Source organism: Lissotriton vulgaris, chromosome 9, assembly GCF_964263255.1.
Source record: "Lissotriton vulgaris chromosome 9, aLisVul1.2, whole genome shotgun sequence".
NCBI lineage: Eukaryota > Metazoa > Chordata > Amphibia > Caudata > Salamandridae > Lissotriton > Lissotriton vulgaris.
The window spans coordinates 819,647,015-819,667,613 of NC_141697.1; the positions used below are offsets into that span (position 1 = coordinate 819,647,015).

The window sequence follows — 20,599 nt, forward strand, 5'->3', positions numbered from 1 at the left end:
TCTTCGACATCCGACTCGTCCCCTTCCGACCCCGACTGATCCTCCCGATCCTCTTCTTCCTCAAGTTGCTCGTCTCCGAACAGCTCCGGGATCGCCTCCGACTGCATTCTGGAAACCTCGTGTCTTCGAGCTCGACGATTTCTAATCGTCGACTTGGAGGAGAATGCTGCGCAGGCTTCGCAGTCCCTGGATTCGTAGTCAGGCGATAGGCAGAGGTTGCACACCTCGTGTAGGTCCTTGTGTGGGAACTTAGCACCACACGTTGGACATTTCTTGAATGGAGTCCTTTCCATGGACTCCGGGCTTGACTGCGTCGAGAAAGGCCTCCTGTTTGTCGACGTAGATCAAAGTTTTTTCTTCGATGTTGAAGTCGAAACGCGCCGGAATGGAAATGAAACGCGTTCGATAACAATACCGTCGAATTGGAAAGGGAATACGCGCCGATAAGTCACTTCTTTTCGAAGTCGATCTGGAGCGTCTTAATCCTCATCCGAACCCGATGGCGGAAAAAAACAATCTAAGGATGGAGCCGATGCCCATGCGCACTAACAACCAAAGGAGGAGTCACGAAGATACAAAAGACTCTCCAAGAGAAAAACAAAGTGCAATCATCCGAGCCCAACACCAGATGGCGATCTATTCATAATGTACCATCTGCAGCCCATATGCCTCGAACATATATATCTATATGTTTGCATCAGCCAAATAAGTGAATCAATCCTATATTCTCCTCCACACTATCTCAGACCTACTGAGCTAACCGCTCTGACCAAGCTGCTTGCTCCGTGCTCCTGAACACCCCTCCCCTTACAGATCTATTAAAGCTTGACCCCATGCCCTGTAGTGCCCTCTTTGACACGTCATGGGACAACAGCTGTGAAAAGCCTCTGAATTGTGCAGATTGCTTAAACTTGCTTTCTGGTCCCTTGTGCCCTTATATTGCTCTGGGTTCTGGGCCTGCATGACACTTCTATTTGTATATGTACAACCGTATTTGGCCTTGTCCACATCTTTTGATTTTTACTGATGACTGCACTTTCTGCCCTATATACTCTCCTGGGACTCCATGAGGGGCAGAATAAGCTTGTTTCAAGACGTGACACTGCGTCTGTATTCTGCCTTGGCATGCCAATAAATGGATAAAGGTGCAAGAAGAATCCTGTGTTTTGTGAGGCAACTGGGGTCTATTTGCTTTGCGTCGCTCTGAGGAGGGTTGGAGGATTTATTGCCCAACTTAATGGATTTAATACCCAACAGAAGTGGCATCAGAAGTGAGAAGCATTGAAGGACTGTAATGTCACCAGTTGGTAAGTAGGCTGTAAAGCAAAAATAACTTGCTGGTGTGACCTTTCAGTGTTTCAAATGCTCAGTTAGAACATAGTATTTCTTTTTTTTTTAAAGAGAGGAGGTAGTAACTGGCATCTAATCTAACTAGGGGACTGTAGAGAAACATTGAATGATCAACACCTTGGAGTTGATATGGGACCCCATATATACACAACAGGAGAGCCTAGGCGCGACAATAATTTATGACCCAAGAGTAGAGGGACGAAGAAATAAAAACAACCCTCCCAGAGTGTAGCGTGGGAAGCATTGACTATTGGCTGGCTGCAGGACACAAGGAAATGTTTTTCAAATTTGCACTGTTCTGTCATTGATCAATGACTGTATTTGATTATGTTTATGTGTTGATCTTTAAAAAGTATTGTCCTGCTATGTTTATTTGAAATGCTTCTTTGAGTGATATCAAAACAAATTGCATCGGAGAAGTCAAATTGTTTTATGTGGTGTCTGAGTGTTCCACAACTGTATATTTTTTCTCTCAAGTCTCTCTATCCAAATCGTAACAACTGTTTCCTACCAGGAGACAAATTTGTTTATCTTTCAGGGTTTAAAAATTCTGAGTGAAGGGCACAATGGGTTCTGGCAATTCTAAAGGAACTATGGAGATGGTAAGGCCTCGCATGGTGAAAAAGACAAGAAAATGGTTTAAACAACTGTCATTAGAGAAGGATTTTAAATTACCAGCAGATAGCCCTGCAGCTCAGGTTGTAAAAGATAGAAATTGTTTAGAATATGTAACTCCTTTATGCGCGCTAGTACGGACGTGGAAAGGGAATGAAGGGCTGTGGCCTAGATTTGGTTCTCTTGAGGTAGATGATATTGAACGCTTGACAGAAAGTATACACTTAAAGGGTGACCCGTCATGGGATTTACACTATGTAAAAGATTGTTTACAGCAGTGGCTTTCAATTGAAAAAAATAAAGCTCTCCTTTCAAAAAAGAAAGGCCAGGGGAATGCCTCCACTGAATATAAAGACTGTTCTGCAATAGCAATGGTTCATAGTGAGTGAAAGAAGCCTACTAAAAAAAAGAGCTAGAATTAGCAAAAGATTGGCCTACATCTTATAGCCAGTGTTTATTAGAATTAAGTAACTATGTGAAAACAGAACAGCATTTGTTGTCACTATGGCAAAAGTGTGGGTTTTCAACAATTGAAGCAAACCGGGTTAAAGAAATAACAAATGCCACTATTTCTAGACGGGCTGCTGCTCTGCTATGTATTTGGACGCACTGCCAAGTAAATATTGATATAAATACGTTAAAAAAACTGTTTATCGCTTCCAAGCCTCAAGGCCTTTTTGTCAAACTGGGGGAAGGAACAGAAAATGAGCAAATAACTAGTAGCACATTGACTGAGGAGGAGATTTTGTTGCTTACTCAGGAAGAAAGGAAAAGACAGAGAGTAGATGCAAATAGTGAATTTAAATCCTGGGTCTCAGATAGAGCCAGCAATGACAACAGCCACCAAACATTGGGACAAACATCCAGTCTGTAGGCCTGTTTCTCCTGCACCTCAATTCTCATCCCCTCTTCCAGCAACTTCAATTTACCCATCACTTTCAGGCCCCTACATACAGTGTGAAAGACATAACACACCTGAGCAAGCACTGGCTTCACAACCAAGCTTAGCACGTGTACCTTATTTCCACATATCCCCGGAAGCAACTAGCCCCAAGGCAGAGGGTAGTTTTAGAACACCAGTCCTGAATGGGCACTTATCCTTAGGAGGGGACATACTACATGCTTTTGAATCCCCAGCCCAACCTTCCATTTTTGGTCTGAGTGAAGATTTAGGGCTGAGTGCAAAAGAGATAAAAGATGAGGAGGAACATGAGCAGTTGACACACCTGAGGAAAGAGGCAGATGAGTTCCAAGAAGAAGTAAACACTGATAGGGAGGAAATACAACGCTCCATTAATAAACTACAGGATAAGCTAGGGAGGAGGGAACGGCTGATACATAAATGGTCACGAACACGGACCCTAAAGGGAAAGGGTGAGAACTCATATACTGATGACATACTATTGAACACTAAACTAACGGCACCAAAAATAGTGTTGGGGGGACAGCCATGCTAAAACCATGGACCCCCTTGGAGGCAACCCAAATGACTAAGGACGCGCCTGACCCACTGACTGCCAGTGTAAAATATTATGAGTGTCTTCATAAAATAGGTATTACCTATACCCCCTCCCTCGAGATGTAGAAATGCTATTAAAAATAGGATATGGGAGCAGATGGTCTTTAGTAAAAAGTGCATTCGAAATTCCACAGGAAAGGGATTAGACCATACTGACTAATAATATGGATGTCACAGAAAATAGATTGATTAATTGGTTAGAGTCTATCAGGGACACAATTAATGGCTTAGCAGTTAAACATGGTGATTTTTCTCAAGTCACTGCCACGTTGCAGAAGCCAGGTGAGTCAGTGGCTGATTACATCTTAAGGTACAATGAAGCATGGGATAACAGTGCAGGGGTACCACACACAACAGAGGCCTATAAGGTATTGGCTACGCAAACCCTTCTGAATGGATTGCTATCTTCTATGGCCCACATTTGTAAACTATGCCACCCTGATTGGTCCACTAATGGATATCACGAGTTGTGCACGCTTCTCATAACAATGGAAAGAGATGGTATTGTTAAGGTAAGGAAGGACATCGCTAAAAATGACAAAGGAATGATGTTGCGAGGAGGAGCCAGATGGAATGTACTATCAGGGGGCACAGCAAAGCCAGGATAATGGACAAGGATACCAGAGGAGAGACAAGAATAGAGATCGGTGCTATAATTGCCTGAGGTATGGGCACTGGGGACGCAATTGTAGAAATAGTAGAGGTAAAAGGGACTAGAATGAGAGAAGTGACCAATATAATAGAAATGATAGAAACAGGAATGAAAGGTTAGACAGAAATGAGACAAAGCCATCTGCACCAATCATGCCCTGAGACCAGAAGCAGACCCAGCACTCCCTGAGGAATCCTTTCCAGGAGCAACATGGATCAGCATAGGACAACGCGGAGAGAGAGATGGGACAAACTGCAGCAACCAGAGCACAGTGCTTTATGATGAAAGTATCAGAGACACCAGAGGAGAATCCCATGTTTCAAATTAAGGTAGGAGATAAAGAGATCGATTTCCTAATAGACAGTGGTGCAACCCTATCCGCAGTAAGAAACAAGTTGGGTCCTGGTAGTGGTGAAACAGTCACTACTATAGCAGTAAATGGAATGATGATGCATGAAGAATTGTCAGAACCTCTACCAGTTTCTGTTGATGACTTCACAATGACCCATCAGTTTCTGATGTCACCAAATGCACCCATCAATTTGCTGGGGAGAGACCTCCTCTGAAAATTGCATGCAACATTATATTTTTCACAAAATGGGATTTACTTACAAGTACCTGAGGACAGGTTAGAATTGGCTAATAGAGCACTTACTGCTTGCAAATTAAGTGAGGACTCTGTGCTATGTGCACTCCCCGTCTTGTTTCTCTCTCCAACACGTTACCAATGGACTCCATTACTTGGAGATTTTTATGAAAACATGTTTCAAGAACTGTTTACATACAGCCCATTATGAGTGAATTAGTCACTCATTTAGTGCAATTGACATTAGTACCTGAGCCCATACACTGTATTGCAGCATTTTTCACAGGAGCAGTGCCTGAATGGTACGCCTACAGGGCAGACACACATTTGCACTGGACAATGGAGTTGCTTGAGCAAACATTATATGTAGGAAAAGAAGGGTGTGCAGTGAGCATTGAACTAGGACCACAGGAAAAGAGATTATTTCAAGTGCCAGATTCTGAACCACATGTATCCATAGCTGTAGCACCAGGTTACTACCCTAAGGATTTGGGCCCCATGGTCAAACGCCTTCAGGACTTACCTAGAACTAAGGATTTTACATTTTCTTTAGGAATGGTGTCAGTGTTAGGAGATGGAGAAGGGTGGTGTTGGACGTTGTGTATGAACAGAAAGGATAGGACTGCAGTTTGTGATAAACTTGAAGGGAATATGGCTTTAAAGCTGACTAAAAACAAGGTCCTCGTGCAAGTGAACTCAGAGGTCTGGGCAAAACACAAAAATTAGGCAGGATTATTGAAAACATGCCCTCCCCATAAAGTGACACTTAAAAAGAATGCTGAATTACCTTATGTCCGTCAGTACAGGCTGTCACCGCAGGCGGAGGAGGGAATACAACCTGTGATTGAATCTCTCTTGCAACAAGGTATCATTAAAAAGCCATCCAGCCCCTGTAATAATCCTATCATTCCATTACCCAAGGGCAATACTGGGCAGTATAGGTTCATACAGGACTTACGACAGATAAACAACATTGTGGTTCCCTTAGCACCTGTTGTGCCTGACACCAATACTATATTATCTTCTATACTTGTAGAGGCAGAGTACTTTTCAGTCATTGATCTCTCCTCTGCATTTTTCAGTATTAGAGTCCATCCAGACAGCGAGTACCTTTTTGCTTTCACAGTGAAAGATACCCAATTTACTTTCAGAAGACTGTCACAAGGCTATACTGAGAGTCCCACGGTCTATGCGCAGGCAGTAAAGAGAGACCTGGATAGCCTCCACCTGGAAGGAGGTAGCATCATCTTGCAGTACGCTAATGATCTATTTGTGGCATCTCCATCCCTTGAAGTTTGTGAAAAAGACATTGTAGCGCTGCTGAATCACCTCCAGGAGAGAGGACACAAAGCTTCATTGTCAAAATTCCAGTGCTGCCAAAAAGAGGTGACTTACCTGGGTTATGTGGTATCCAAAGGTACACGTCGCATATCACCTGACAGGATAAAAATGATTCAGGGCATGCAGCCTCCGTCCACCAAGAAAGGAATGCTGTCATTCCTGGGGATGATGAATTGCTGCCGCCAGTGGATCCCTGAGTACAGATCCTATGATGCCATCCTGCGACAATGTACACTACAAGATGCTCCCAACAACATTGTATGGATTAATGAACTTGCAGACTGTTTTAAGAAACTGAAAGAGACTTTTTGTTCTGCACCAGCCCGGGGGCTGCCTGATTACAAACTGCCCTTCCATCTCTATGTGTCAGAGCAAAATGGCATTGCAAATGATGTGCTGACACAGCAGCATGGCTCTGGAAAAAGACCTGTGGCATACAACTTCCATGACTTTGCCTGCAGCAGTAACTGGGCATCCAGCTTGCTTGAAAGCAGTGGCATCAGCAGCTGTGATGGTAGAGAGGACGGCTCCAATTGAATTGGACTACCCTTGTATTGTTTATGTGCCACATTCGGTACAGTTGTTGTTGTCATCTGCAGCAACACAAAATGTTTCGGCTGCCAGGCAAACAGGTTATTAGGTCACTCTGTTGTCTAACACCAATATCACCATTAAAAGATTCCCACCTGTTAATTTGGCAACAATATTACCTCCACTAGGTGATTCAGATGAGACCCCTGACCATGACTGTGTTGAAGTTGTAGAGACATGCACCACACCCAGACCAGACTTGCAGCAAACACCATTGGAAAAAACAGACTATGGGTGGTACACTGACGGTTCCTTCAGCAGACTAACAGACACTGATTACAGAGCAGGGTCTGCTATAACAACAGTAGACACCATAATTGAAAGTGCAGCCCTCCCAGCTGGCACATCTGCCCAGCAAGCCGAGCTGTATGCTGTAACAAGAGTATGCATCCTAGCTGAGGGGAAAGATGTTAATATTTACACTGATTCATGTTATGCCTTTGGAGTTGTCCATGATTTTGGGCAGCTGTGGCAGTATTGTGGTTTCAGAACAGCAGCAGGACGCCCCATTCAAAATGGCACCTTAGTAAAGAATTTGCTACAGGCAATACTACTGCCCAACAGAATAGCAGTAATAAAATGTGAGGCACATACAGGAGCTAATACTGTGATAGCCAGAGGTTACGCCATGGCTGACACAGCAGCAAAAGAGAGCATGTTACAGCCAGTACAGATGGTGCCTTCAATGGCAAAAAGTATTCCAAAAATAAAGCTGATTCAGAGACAATTGTTGCTAGCTGATGTGAAAGAAGCACAATTGTCTGCACCACCAGAGGAAGAAAGAGAGTGGATTGATGCAGGATGTGAGCCAAATGATGAGGAATTGTGGGACCACCAGGATGGGAGGCCTGTGGCCCCACGCAGTATGTTCCTGCCGCTTACAAGGCTTGCCCATGGACCCACTCACATGGCTCAAGGAGGGATGAATGCTTTGATTAGATAAGAATGGTTTGCACCAGGGATAACAGCTTTCACCGAACAATTCTGCTCCCAATGTCTTGTCTGTGCCCAACATGCTAAAGGTCGGTCCCTCGCTACCCATGATCACTTGCCAGTACCAGAGGGTCCCTTTACCAACCTTCAAATAGACTTCGCCTATATGCCCCCAGTGAATGGATTCAAATATTTGCTGGTATGTGTGGATCAATCTTCAAAATGGGTGGAGGCGTTTGCCCCTAGGAAGAATGATGCAGCAACTGTTGTGCGATGCTTGATGAAAGATATAATACCCCGATTTGGGGTCCCCCAGAGCATAAACAGTGACAGAGGGGGTGAATTTGTTGCTGCTATTGTGGAAAAGATGTGTGACTGTTTGGGAATAGAGTGGAAACTGCATGCCCCTTACCACCCACAAAGTTCAGGGCAGGTGGAGAGAATGAACTCCACAATAAAACACAAATTAGCTAAAACAACTGATGCAACAGGCCTGAAATGGCCAGATGCGCTACCTTTAGTGCTGCATGCCATAAGAGCGACACCATCTAGAACAACTCTCTTGTCCCCCCATGAGGTATAAATGGGACGGCCTATGTCGGTGGGGTTGAGGTTGCCTCTCACAGCATCCCAAGCAGCACTGCTGTGGATGGATGAGCAGATTTCTGACTATGCTGTACAGTTGTCACTGGGGTGGTGTGGAGTGCAAAAAAACTATGGATTTAGGCCCAGATCTCTGTACTGGGGTGAGTGTATGACATTGTTCTTCATTCTGTCCATCAACTGTTGTTTTTGCATTTGTCACCCCGAGTGGGATGGGCATGCTCAGACGTGAGTCCCATGCTCTCCACACCACTGGAGTCAAGCTATCCTGGCTGAAGACGGCTGATAAATCAAACAACAACATGAAAGGGAGGTTCCCAAAAAATTAAGCGGACCAGTAGGTTCCGAGATTAACAATTGCCCACAGAACAGCTGATAATCTTTTAAATTATTTTATTTTCATTTTCATTTATAAAAAATTCATTATTTCAGTAATTCACACAACATATATGGTTAATATAGCGTAAGCCCAGAACTCAAAGGAACATTAAAAACATTTCTGCAGACTCATTCATCCAAGCAAAAAATCACAGTCATACTCATACAAAAACACATTCATCTAAGTACCAACAACTAAGCAAAGAAAACACTCAGACTCTCATCAGTCAGACAGAAAAAAGCGCAGACGCGCGTTTCGGAATTGCCACAGTGGGGAACTCCTTCATCAGGGCGCCAGTCATTTAGTTTATTATGGCCATCCAGGTCCTTCAAGACTTTCAGAATGAATAGAAGAGATCCAATTTCAAAACTTTCTGGGCAAACAGTATCCTAGTGCAGCATATCTGTGGGCAAAAATAGAATAAATCAAAAAACCACATCCAATTAAATGAGGAAGGGGAAGAAGCGGTCTTAGTTAATACATGGAGTCAAACAAAAAATTGCAGGAGAAAAACGGTCAACATGCAGCCAACATGACAACTTAACAATAAGGAAAAAGAGAAATCACTCTAAGGATGAATCATAAAGAAAATGAATACAGTTAATGGTCGTAAGAGCATAACGAGTCTTACGGTAAAGAATCTACTGGATACATCACAAAGCTAGTCACAAAAGCTATGAAAGATCTTGGTGCCGTACATACCAATAACAGAGGACTAGGCAGAGTCTAACTAGAGACCGATCGTCACAGTGGAAGATGTAGTTTGCAAACATAGGTGGGTCTCTGGGAACATATATAAATAACTTAACAACTAGAGGAAGAAGAGAAGGGGACAATAAATAAGTGTAACACATATATCCTCTGAAACATATGAGTCAACATAGTTACATACATATCTTCAGAATGATAATAAAGATGTAGACATAATTCTAATGTTACATTATAGGACCATGAGAAGAGTATATATCACAGGACACATTAAGGCCAAGATAACTATTGCAAAACCACATCTATTCTGTTGTTACAGAAATAATTAAAAGAAACACAGCAAGCAGGCTTCTTTTGAGACTTCCTAGTGAGAGATAAAAGAGGTGTCTTAGCAAAACGGACAGGTAACGGGAAAATAGGCAGCCAAGAGGATATCTACTGCAACATAGGGACAGACTTACTTGGCATATGAAGAAATTTCTTCTAAAGTTTAGCTCTATGAGAAATTATGTTTATTGTATTTTTTAAGGATATCGCTACATACGTGCAACACTTCTTCGCAATTCGATTCTTCAAGACCGGGACCGCTGGTTTCTCTCGTCCTCCTACCCAGGTTAGCAGTTGATTCGAGACAACTAAATCAGGTCTCCAGTAAAATTAGGATATTTTTGTAACAACAGAATAGATGTGGTTTTGCAATAGTTATCTTGGCCTTAATGTGTCCTGTGATATATACTCGTCTCATGGTCCTATAATGTAACATTAGAATTATGTCTACATCTTTCTTATCATTCTGAAGATATGTATGTAACTATGTTGACTCATATGTTTCAGAGGATATATGTGTTACACTTATTTATTCTGTCCCCTTCTCTTCTTCCTCTAGTTGTTGAGTTATTTATATATGTTCCCAGAGACCCACCTATGTTTGCAAACTACATCTTCCACTGTGACGATCGGTCTCTAGTTAGACTCTGCCTAGTCCTCTGTTATTGGTATGTACGGCACCAAGATCTTTCATAGCTTTTGTGACTAGCTTTGTCATGTATCCAGTAGATTCTTTACCGTAAGACTCGTTATGCTCTTACGACCATTAACTGTATTCATTTTCTTTATGATTCACTCTTAGAGTGATTTCTCTTTTTCCTTATTGTTAAGTTGTCATGTTGGCTGCATGTTGACCGTTTTTCTCCTGCAATTTTTTTTGACTCCATGTATTAACTAAGACCGCTTCTTCCCCTTCCTCATTTAATTGGATGTGGTTTTTTGATTTATTCTATTTTTGCCCACAGATATGCTGCACTAGGATACTGTTTGCCCAGAAAGTTTTGAAATTGGATCTCTTCTATTCATTCTGAAAGTCTTGAAGGACCTGGATGGCCATAATAAACTAAATGACTGGCGCCCTGATGAAGGAGTTCCCCACTGTGGCATTTCCGAAACGCGCGTCGGCGCTTTTTTCTGTCTGACTGATGAGAGTCTGAGTGTTTTCTTTGCTTAGTTGTTGGTACTTAGATGAATGTGTTTTTGTATGAGTATGACTGTGATTTTTTGCTTGGATGAATGAGTCTGCAGAAATGTTTTTAATGTTCCTTTGAGTTCTGGGCTTACGCTATATTAACCATATATGTTGTGTGAATTACTGAAAAAATGAAAATAAAATAATTTAAAAGATTATCAGCTGTTCTGTGGGCAATTGTTAATCTCGGAACCTACTGGTCCGCTTAATTTTTTGGGAACCTCCCTTTCATGTTGTTGTTTAATTTGACTCCCCTAGTGGGTTGTTCCCCTCCTGCATCCTTCTCTTAGGTTCTGGTTCAGGGTCCCTCTTCTGTTTTTGTATATGAAGACGGCTGATAGCCAGAAACCGGTCCAAGGATGCTTGATTCCGGTCCAGGAAAGACATGGCTTGGCAGTTCGGGATGGACTGTTCCCATGAGGCACAGGGTCAGACTGATTTGCATATGGCCATGTCTGAACTGGGGTGGTGTGGAGTGCAAATAAACGATGGATTTAGGCCCAGATCTCTGTACTGGGGTGAGTGTATGACATTGTTCTGCATTCTGTCCATCAACTGTTGTTTTTGCAGTGGTATTGAGGCATCACCATCTCCAGGTGAAGGAAGCTTTGCCCCATCCTTCCTTAGAACAAGCACACCTGGCGACATGGTCATGGTGAGAAAAATAAAAAATGTTTCTTTTACTTCTAGGTAGACTGACCCCCACGTTGTGATCCTGGTTACCAGAACATCACTAAAGGTGCAGGGACGTCCCGAGTGGCTGCACGGAACACGATGCAGGGCTGCACCAACCCCGCCTGAGGCCGAGTCACCTTTAATAGATGAGCAACGGCCAAAAATGGAGCAGCGCGAAACACAGGACAAGGGAGAGATAGACCAGACCTTTCCTAACAACAACGCTGAGGGTCCTTCATCAAGTGTCCCAGGAACGGTGACACCAACTGATGCTGTTGAGTGAAGCACGCAGGGCAGGTCCGTGAAACCGCCCCTAAACAAGACGACTACGGACCAGGAGGAGAAGCAGATGACAGCGCACCACAAGAACTTTCATTATTGACACTTACAGAAGGTACCCTGGAACTGAGACAGAAAGGCACTGCCTTACAACATTTTAAATTCTGAAAGTGACATTTACCACTGTCCAGAAAATGCATTGCATTATGCTAACAATATTTTTTAGTACCTTAACTATGTGTGTGCTACCTGTACTGCAACAACCTGCTGACCATCCCCTCATTGCGGTACATGCCAGACACCCCAGCGACCCTATTGGCCTTTATGAGACACCTGTGCCTATACAAAATTATGCGCAAGGAATAGGATGCCTCATATCCAATGTAACCTGGGATTGTGGAGAAGGAAGGATTGGATGATACCCACGTTGTACCATACTGCCAAATATTCAAGCCCAATACCAAGTGTCTCCTACAGTAGAACACGAAGACAAGGAAAAAGCATTTCCTGTATGTTTAAAGCATCATGTTTCAGGATATAACCCAGCTTCACGATACTTAGGACATTTAAAAAGTAGCCAGTGTCCTAACATATTAGAATTTGATAATAGCACAGGGAATTGGAACATAAAAGAGAGACAGTTAGTAAGTAGGAAATGGACAGCTAAGGTACGAGGAAAACAAGTAAACTATACTTTGCATTACTGGAACATCACTGTAGATGGAGAGACACTGTTAATAACACCTGATGGTCTTCTATATGATCAATTTATTGAGCAAAAGAATAAGCATGCTAGGGCACCAAATGTGATTTCTAAAATATTAGAATACCCCTTATGGTCGGCTCGCTGCTCATACATGGCACCATGGGCAAATGTTAAGCTTACAAATTCTTCATGGATTGATTACAAATGGTGTGATCAATTCCAAAACATTTTTCCTGAAGGTGTAGGCCTTCCGCTCAGTAAATATCACACATTAGATACACAGTTACAGGGCGGAATGTGTTTTGTTTGTGGCACTAAAGCATACAAGGTGCTTCCCCGGCACTGGGTAGGCATGTGTGCTATTTCTTACATTACACCAAACATTTCTTGTCACACATTGCAGCCCATGAGCCACTAAATTTGGGGAGTTTTGCTCATAGATATAAAAGAGATATACAGGCACCTATTCTGGAAACTAGACAAGGTCTATTCTTTGAACTAATGTGTATATTTATTCCTGGATATGGGGTATATGATTTAGAATTGGCTCTAGTTAATATGTCTGCTGAGCTAGCTGTAGAATTCAATGCAACAAGAGATGCCCTTCAACAATTGCAGATGGAAATTAACTTAGTAGCTGCCATGACTATTCAACATCGATTTGCACTTGACGTCCTGACACTACAACAAGGAGGACTGTGCGTTTTATTAAATTCCTCTTGCTGTTATTTTTTTTTTTAAGTGAAAACATAGCAAGGGATGTGGCACAAATTAAGAATGCAGTTCAAATATTCTGTGGAGCAGGGAAAATGACAGATTCTGATGACTGGTCCTGGCTATGGACATGGCTACCAACAGGATGGTTAAAGCACTTACTTTTAGTGCTACTGGGTATCTTTTAACAATAGTGATATTTGTGTGTTGTCTTCGGTGTTGCTGCTGCATGTTACAGCAATGGTGTAGTAAAAGCATCTATTCAATTTCCGCAGTTAAAATTCTACCTACTACAGAGCAGGAGCTAGCCTACAAATAGCTCCAAATACAATGGGATGTAGAGAAAGCATACAAAGAAACATTTAAATGAATGGCTATAGAGATATAATTTAAAAGCATTGAGTATTAGTATATCATTTTATCTATGTTGAAAAATGAATACCTCTTGGATGGGTCTACGCCAATATATGCATGTTATTTAAACACTGTGTGATGCTAGTCAAAGATAAGTATTTTTTCTATATTTCTACCATATGTATATATTCATATTTTTCTTACAATGGTATTTGATATTGCTATCAAAAAGGAGGGATATTGTGGGGAAAAATATATATCTATATGTTTGCATCAGCCAAATAAGTGAATCAATCCCATATTCTCCTCCACACTATCTCAGACCTACTGAGCTAAACGCTCTGATCAAGCTGCTTGCTCCGTGCTCCTGAACACCCCTCCCCTTACAGATCTATTAAAGCTTGACTCCATGCCCTGTAGTGCCCTCTTTGACACATCATGGGACAACACCTGTGAAAAGTCTCTGAATTGTGCAGGTTGCTTAAACTTGCTTTCTGGTCCCTTGTGCCCTTATATTGCTCTATGTTCTGGGCCTGCATGACACTTCTATTTGTATATGTAAAACCGTATTTGGCCTTGTCCACATCTTATGATTTTTACTGATGACTGCACTTTCTGCCCTATATAGTCTCCTGGGACTATCCATGAGGGGCAGAAGAAGCTTGTTCCAAGACGTGACACTGCGTCTGCATTCTGCCTTGGCATGCCAATAAACGGACAAAGGTGCAAGAACATTTCCTGTGTTTTGTGAGGCAGCTGGGGTCTATTTGCTTTGTGTTGCTCTGAGGAGGGTTGGAGGATTTATTGCCCAACTTAGACTTATTACCCAACAGGTAGATTCTGTGTAACCCTTGAATCACTCGGTAAGAAGGATCAACAATAAAATCGGGAAATTGTTCAGGTCCGCTCAGTTGCAAAACATAGCGCATGGGTGTGTCAGGGAGGAACTGTGCTTCTTAAAAGACGGGGTCCACCTGACTAGATTAGATAATGAAATCCTTTTGGAAAATATAATGGCTTGGCTAGGGAGTGTCAGGGCTGGGCATGACCTTTCAGTGTAGAAGAATAGGGGGCGCCAGATAGTCGGGCAACTACGCTGGCCTGTGGCGGTAAGGTCAAGATTGGTGAGCAGCAAATTTAAGGTTCTTAGGGGGCAGCGCCATTCTTGAATTTGGTTGCCCAGGGGGAGGGACAAGTGGTCTCTCCTAGAACTCCAGGGGCGGTACATCCGGTTGGCTGGATGGGTGCGGGGGAGTGGGGAGTCACGCTTTCTTTAGGCTGGTTGGCCACCCCGCACGGGCATAATGACGTCACTAACGGCGCAGAGTGCAAGGGCCCCCTTTTTAATGGAGTTCATGGAGCGTACAGGGGTAACCGGGGTGGTGGGGGGGGATGTACCCTCTCGGTTAACGGGCCCTCTGCGCATGCGCACTCCTACTTGAGGGCGTGGGTAATTGATCCCCCGTTCAGATCCGAGGCCACCAAAGTCATCTGCGGCGTACCACAGGGATCATCGCTCAGCCCAACCCTCTTCAACGTCTACATGAGCCCCCTCGCAGCCATCGCACGCCAACACAACCTCAACATCATCTCCTACGCCGACGACACCCAGCTGATCCTCTCCCTCACCAACGACCCCGCCGCCGCAAGAACCAGCCTACACGAAGGGATGAAAGACGTCGCCGAGTGGATGAAGAACGGCCGCCTGAAACTGAACTCAGACAAGACGGAAGTCCTCATCCTGGGGTCATCGCCCTCGGCCTGGGACGACTCCTGGTGGCCCCCTGCTCTGGGCACCACTCCCAAGCCAACAGACCACGCACGCAACCTGGGCTTCATCCTGGACTCCTCCCTCTCGATGACCAGACAAGTCAACGCCGTCTCATCATCGTGCTTCAACACCCTGCGCATGCTCCGAAAGATCTTCCGATGGATCCCCACCGAAACCAGGAAGACTATCACCCAGGCACTCGTCACCAGCCGACTAGACTACGGAAACACCCTCTACGCCGGAACCACAGCCAAACTTCAGAAAAGACTCCAACGCATCCAGAACGCCTCTGCACGACTCGTCCCGGACATCCCCCGACACAGCCACATATCCGGCCACCTGAGAGACCTGCACTGGCTCCCCGTCAGCAAGAGGATCACGTTCAGACTCCTCTCCCCCAGCGCCTTGAGACCCTTCCGAGTGAGTACCACATTATACAAGTGTCATGATTGATTGATTGATTGATTGATAAGGACCTGACACCAGTTAGCGACCTTGCCGTAGGCCCAAATAGGATACGCAGAAAAGTAATTAATGTAGGATTATGGTTCAGATATTAGACTTGGATAGGAAATACTTTGTATTAGAAGTATGTTAAGGTTAGCCATCTGATATCTGTACAATGAATTGTAATCAAATGTCATGTTACGTTTTCTGCGTAAAAATGTGTAAATATTGTTTATTTAAATTTTTCTTTTATTTTATGTTTTAATAAATACGGCCGGGGGTTATACGACCCCCGCCTCCAAAGAAATCCTCTCTCATGTCCATCTTTAATAAATGTTGGTTAAACACAAGGCGGGGGAGGGGGATCTTCGGTAGTCGCTGGCCATACCAGCAATCGTACAGCAGAGGTGCCATTGTGCACAATGATTTCTTCCCAGAAAAGCTCCCGGTTCTCTTTTGTTTCCTGTTCAGAGAGTAATTGTTGCACTCAGAGGCCTGGTCTGGTATCTCTTGTAAACTATTTATTATTACTTTTTTGTTGTTGTTCCTTTCTTCCTCCTGAAAGAAACCTCACTAGTACAGGGCAAGTATATGGTGAAAGCAGTTCTCGCGCTAGCTTCCCTCTTGGGTGTTCACGGATGCTGGCATGGAAAACCTTGTGACAATAAGAGGTGCCTAGATAGGGGTTACACCACAGCAAGAAGCATAGCAGGAGCACGCGCCCTTCCCTCGTGGGAGGCAGGCTGCTGCTGTGACTGTGATTTAACCCAGTGAGCACTGATACTTTGTGTCCAAGATCAAAGCATTTACAAACAACCCCGGTAAACGAAAGCTTATGCTAATATTTGTGAAACAAAATTTCCCAGCCATAGACACGATATGTAGTTTTGTGTTATTTTTTGCTGAGGTGTTTAATTTACAGATCAGCCTCTGAAAGAACGGGCGTTTAACAAAGCTATTTTTTCTGTTGTGTTGGGCTGTGCTGCTTGGAATGCCTGGGAACCTCCTGCCATCCTAGACTGCGTGTGGTGGGGAGGGGCCTCAGTGTTATGGAGCCGCTTCTTAGACTATCAAAGGGAAAGCGAGAGGCAGAATGGGGGTTTACCACACGTACTGGGACTTCCACACTCCAGATAAGGGCCAGTTGTTCACAAAAGCCTATGTATGACATATACACAGAAAATTACAGGATATAACAGCCTCTGGGAGCCATTACTGGAGCAAACGAGTTCAGCTGAATAGGCGCGGGGGAGGGGAACAGATTTGTGTTCAAGCTTAAAGGAACAGTACTAAGAAAACATCTCTCATGCTGGTCAGGCTCCATTGGAGACCACGTGCTCTTCTGGTTTAATATGCACGTGGTTTACCATTTTAAGATCATATGATTCTTTACTCTTCACGAAAAAAAATGTGTTTCTTTCATGTTTAGGTTTCGCCTGGGGCACGGAGCTCCTAGCTCCGCCCCCAGGAGAAATCTTATGTCTCTACAGTGTACTGCTTAGTCCCGCCCTCTGTTCCATTGGCTAGCTCCATAAATGGAGGCTAGCCATTGGAAGATGGATCTGTCCGTCAAGGCCGGACCAGATTCGTGGGCGTTCCTGAGATTTTTTTCCTCTCCACCCTTTTCGCATCGTCATCAAGGCCGTGGGTGGGGTTTATTTTTTTTTTTAGTCCGTTTCGTTTGGTCATTGTGTGGCCGATCTCCGCCAGAGGAAGTCCAGGTCCAGGTGAGTGCTGGCCGTTCCCGCCCCCCCTCCCGCTGTCCGTGTGCCTCCCCACCCCCCCCGCTGTCCGTGTGCTTGTAGGTGTTTGTGCTTGTTTATTTTGCCTGAAACAGTGAATGCTCTGTCACCTGCTGAGATCTGTTTATTTGAAACATGTTTCCCGCCTCCCGAGCCGCAGCCGGTCCCGATGCCGATTTAACATGGCCTCCGCTCTCCCCGCCTCCCTCTCCCCTTCCACAGCAGATCCCCACCTCCCGAGCCGCAGCCGGTCCCGATGCCGATGTAACACGGCCTCCGCTCTCCCCGCCTCCCTCTCCCCTCCCACAGCAGATCCCCGCCTCCCTCGTCTCCGGCCGGGCTCCGGGCTGCTGCTCTTGTGCTAATCATTTTTAATGGATTTACAATTAGCAAAGCAGCAATTATTAGCAAAGCAATTAGCAAACAGCAAAATATTTGTGTTAAATGAGTCTTCCGATCAGTATCTGCTCCTCCGCTCTCCCCGCCTCACTCGCCCCTCCCACAGTAGATCCCTGCCTCCCCTCCCACAGCAGATCCCCGCCTCCCGAGCCGCAGCCGGTCCAGATGCCGATGTAACACGGCCTCCGCTCTCCCCGCCTCCCTCTCCCTTCCCACAGCAGATCCCCGCCTCCCTCGTCTCCGGCCGGGCTCCCGGCTGCTGCTCTTGTGCTAATCATTTTTAATAGATTTACAATTAGCAAAGCAGCAATTATTAGCAAAGCAATTAGCAAACAGCAAAATATTTGTGTTAAATGAGTCTTCCGATCAGTATCTGCTTTAGTCTTGATTTTCCGCTATGTACCCAACATTCCACGGATTTGAATCTCGAACGTGTAATTAATAGTTCAATTTTAGGGCATCGTATGTGACGTGCATTTGTTTATATCTAACCTCTCGTTTTGTTTCTGGCTTGTTTTGAACCAGGATGTCTCTTAGAAATAAACCCGGTTACTAGCTAGTCCCGTTGTCAATAATAACAGATACATAAGAGCTCATAAATATTGCACGTTGAGAAATGCACGTTTCCAAGATCCGAAAACCCGTGAGGCACTGATGCGCAGCTAGTAAATACACCAGAATGGCTGCTTACATCATCCGCCATTTTATTCCCGAGTGCTCGCTGTCTGAGTGCAGTTATTCATTTGGGACCTGAACATTTAGCTGCGGTAATGACCTGCCTGTCCTAATGATGCTGCCGGTGCTACTCATGAAACACGGGTTTGCTGCTTTTGAGCAAACTATTCAGGTTCTTTCGCAGCACACCGGGTGATGTAGTCCGTGTTTTTTCCACACAATGTCTGCTATAAGAGACCTCTGGGTGATTATCAGGCCGTCAGGTCTTCTGTCCCAACAGAGTGTCGTGGAAACTCTCCAAAACCACGAAACGAGAAACCTAGAGCAACAGGCATTTCTTTTTCAGTGGTGTCTGTGTAAGCAGTTAGGTCTCTTGTTGTGGCTGGTGCTAGGTTTATACTGAGTATGCACTACTAAACCTATATTGCAAATGCGTACATAGTGGGCTTTATATGAGTCTGTTGTTGCCCACTGATAACTTTATTTTATGTTAACAGAGATTTGTATAGTGCTGTATAGCCTTTAGTATGGCCATGTAGCATTTTCAGGTTCGGGTAACTTCTCCCTCAGGTTTCAAGAATTCATCACACACTATAGTATGTTTTGTGTGTCAGCACCAACACTGGCAGTTTAGGCATGCTTTATGCTAAGTGTTTATATTTGATTATAGTGTGGGTAACCAGAGATCTTACTCAGTTTCAGGTATGTGCCACCTGAAGATTGATATGGGTATTACTCAGCTTGAGGTATCTGCAGGAGGAAACTGAGACTATGTTGTCTTGTTAAGGTCCACAGTATCCTTTTTAGTCTTGTTAGCTGTCAGGTGTTGGTGTAGGGTGTTATTCATTGTTTTCAAACAGTGTTTGATATATGTGCATTGTTCTGACTAATGTGTTGCATTGTCCAACTATGGAATGTCAGAGTGTGTGATACAAATACGTAGTGTTCCTTCCAGTGAGTTATGTTGCATTTTCCCAGTTATCTAATGTAGGTTCTAAGTACTATTTGAATCCACCCGACTCTGTACATCCAAGTGCATCCCCCTGTAGGTTGCATGCATGGCTACTTCTGTTATTTATTATACTGCACGATGTTACTAGTGCATTGATCCCAAACTATATGGAATATGTGAGCTGTGTTGGTTGCATAGGCAGAGTAGTGTCTAATGTGTTGTCCGGTGTGCTTGTTGCTGAGAGGAGCAGAGTAATACCAACCATCATAGTATGTATGCACTATGTTGGATGTGGAATCAGTGTTCTGTCTAATGCTTTCTGATGGATACAGAGGTTTATTTGATGTGGCTTATGATGCAATGGAGTATTGGGGACCGAGCTACATAAACCTACATATTTTCAATTTCAGCCATATTGTACTAAATGAATTTGCCCAGAACACACATTTTGTAGTGCAGTGGCAACGCTGGGATTAGAAATACCACCCCCACCACGTTTCCCGGGTCAGGAATTTAGTTACCGTGACACCTGAACTGAGAGGAATATCAGACTTGCGGGGTCATGCCCAGGCTGCCAGATGTCTCACTATCATGGGGATACAAAAGATCCAGGACGTCCCTGATTGTGTGTGTGGCTCTGGGTGTGTGTGTGTGTGTGTGTGTGTGTGTAGTAGTAATTGCTGTCTGCTGAGCTCGTCCGTAGGGTACAATAGGTCTCACAGTTGCGAAAGATTAAGCTAATGACAATGTAAATGACAATGACATTTATTTATCTGTATTCAAAACCAAATCATAAATACAAATTTTAACATTTACAATGCCAATAGCTCAAACTTTTCCAAAGGCGAAACCATTGCATTGTAAATGCTTGTTCAGCCATGTTACCGCAGTATAGGAAAATCTCTGCTCTGGGAAGGAATCCGGTTCTTTGAGTATTTCTATTATCCTTCTCTTTTGATTAGTAAGGCTCCAGACTAGCCAATCGCGGATCTGATATAGGAACCATGACAGTCAAGAATGTCTCACACAAAACTCTGATCGATGGACAAATTATGCGATAATGCCACTTTTAAATAACCAGAAGAACCC

The 20,599-nt window shown here is 44.0% G+C and overlaps 1 protein-coding gene and 2 long non-coding RNA genes across 3 annotated transcripts in view; 1 reads left to right on the top strand and 2 right to left on the bottom strand.

The window, feature by feature from the left end:
* CCS (copper chaperone for superoxide dismutase) overlaps positions 1–20,599 on the bottom strand; it is a 682,831-nt gene that overhangs the window by 349,599 nt on the left and 312,633 nt on the right. The gene's annotated exons all lie outside the window — the stretch shown is intronic.
* Positions 8,569–9,367, bottom strand: LOC147692303 (uncharacterized). The gene is made up of 2 exons (XR_015299820.1): positions 9,272–9,367; positions 8,569–8,972 (listed from the first exon to the last, which is right to left on the bottom strand). It is a non-coding gene; the product is annotated as an uncharacterized LOC147692303 (long non-coding RNA).
* On the top strand, positions 9,805–10,917 carry LOC147692304 (uncharacterized). The gene is made up of 3 exons (XR_015299821.1): positions 9,805–9,890; positions 10,164–10,272; positions 10,570–10,917. It is a non-coding gene; the product is annotated as an uncharacterized LOC147692304 (long non-coding RNA).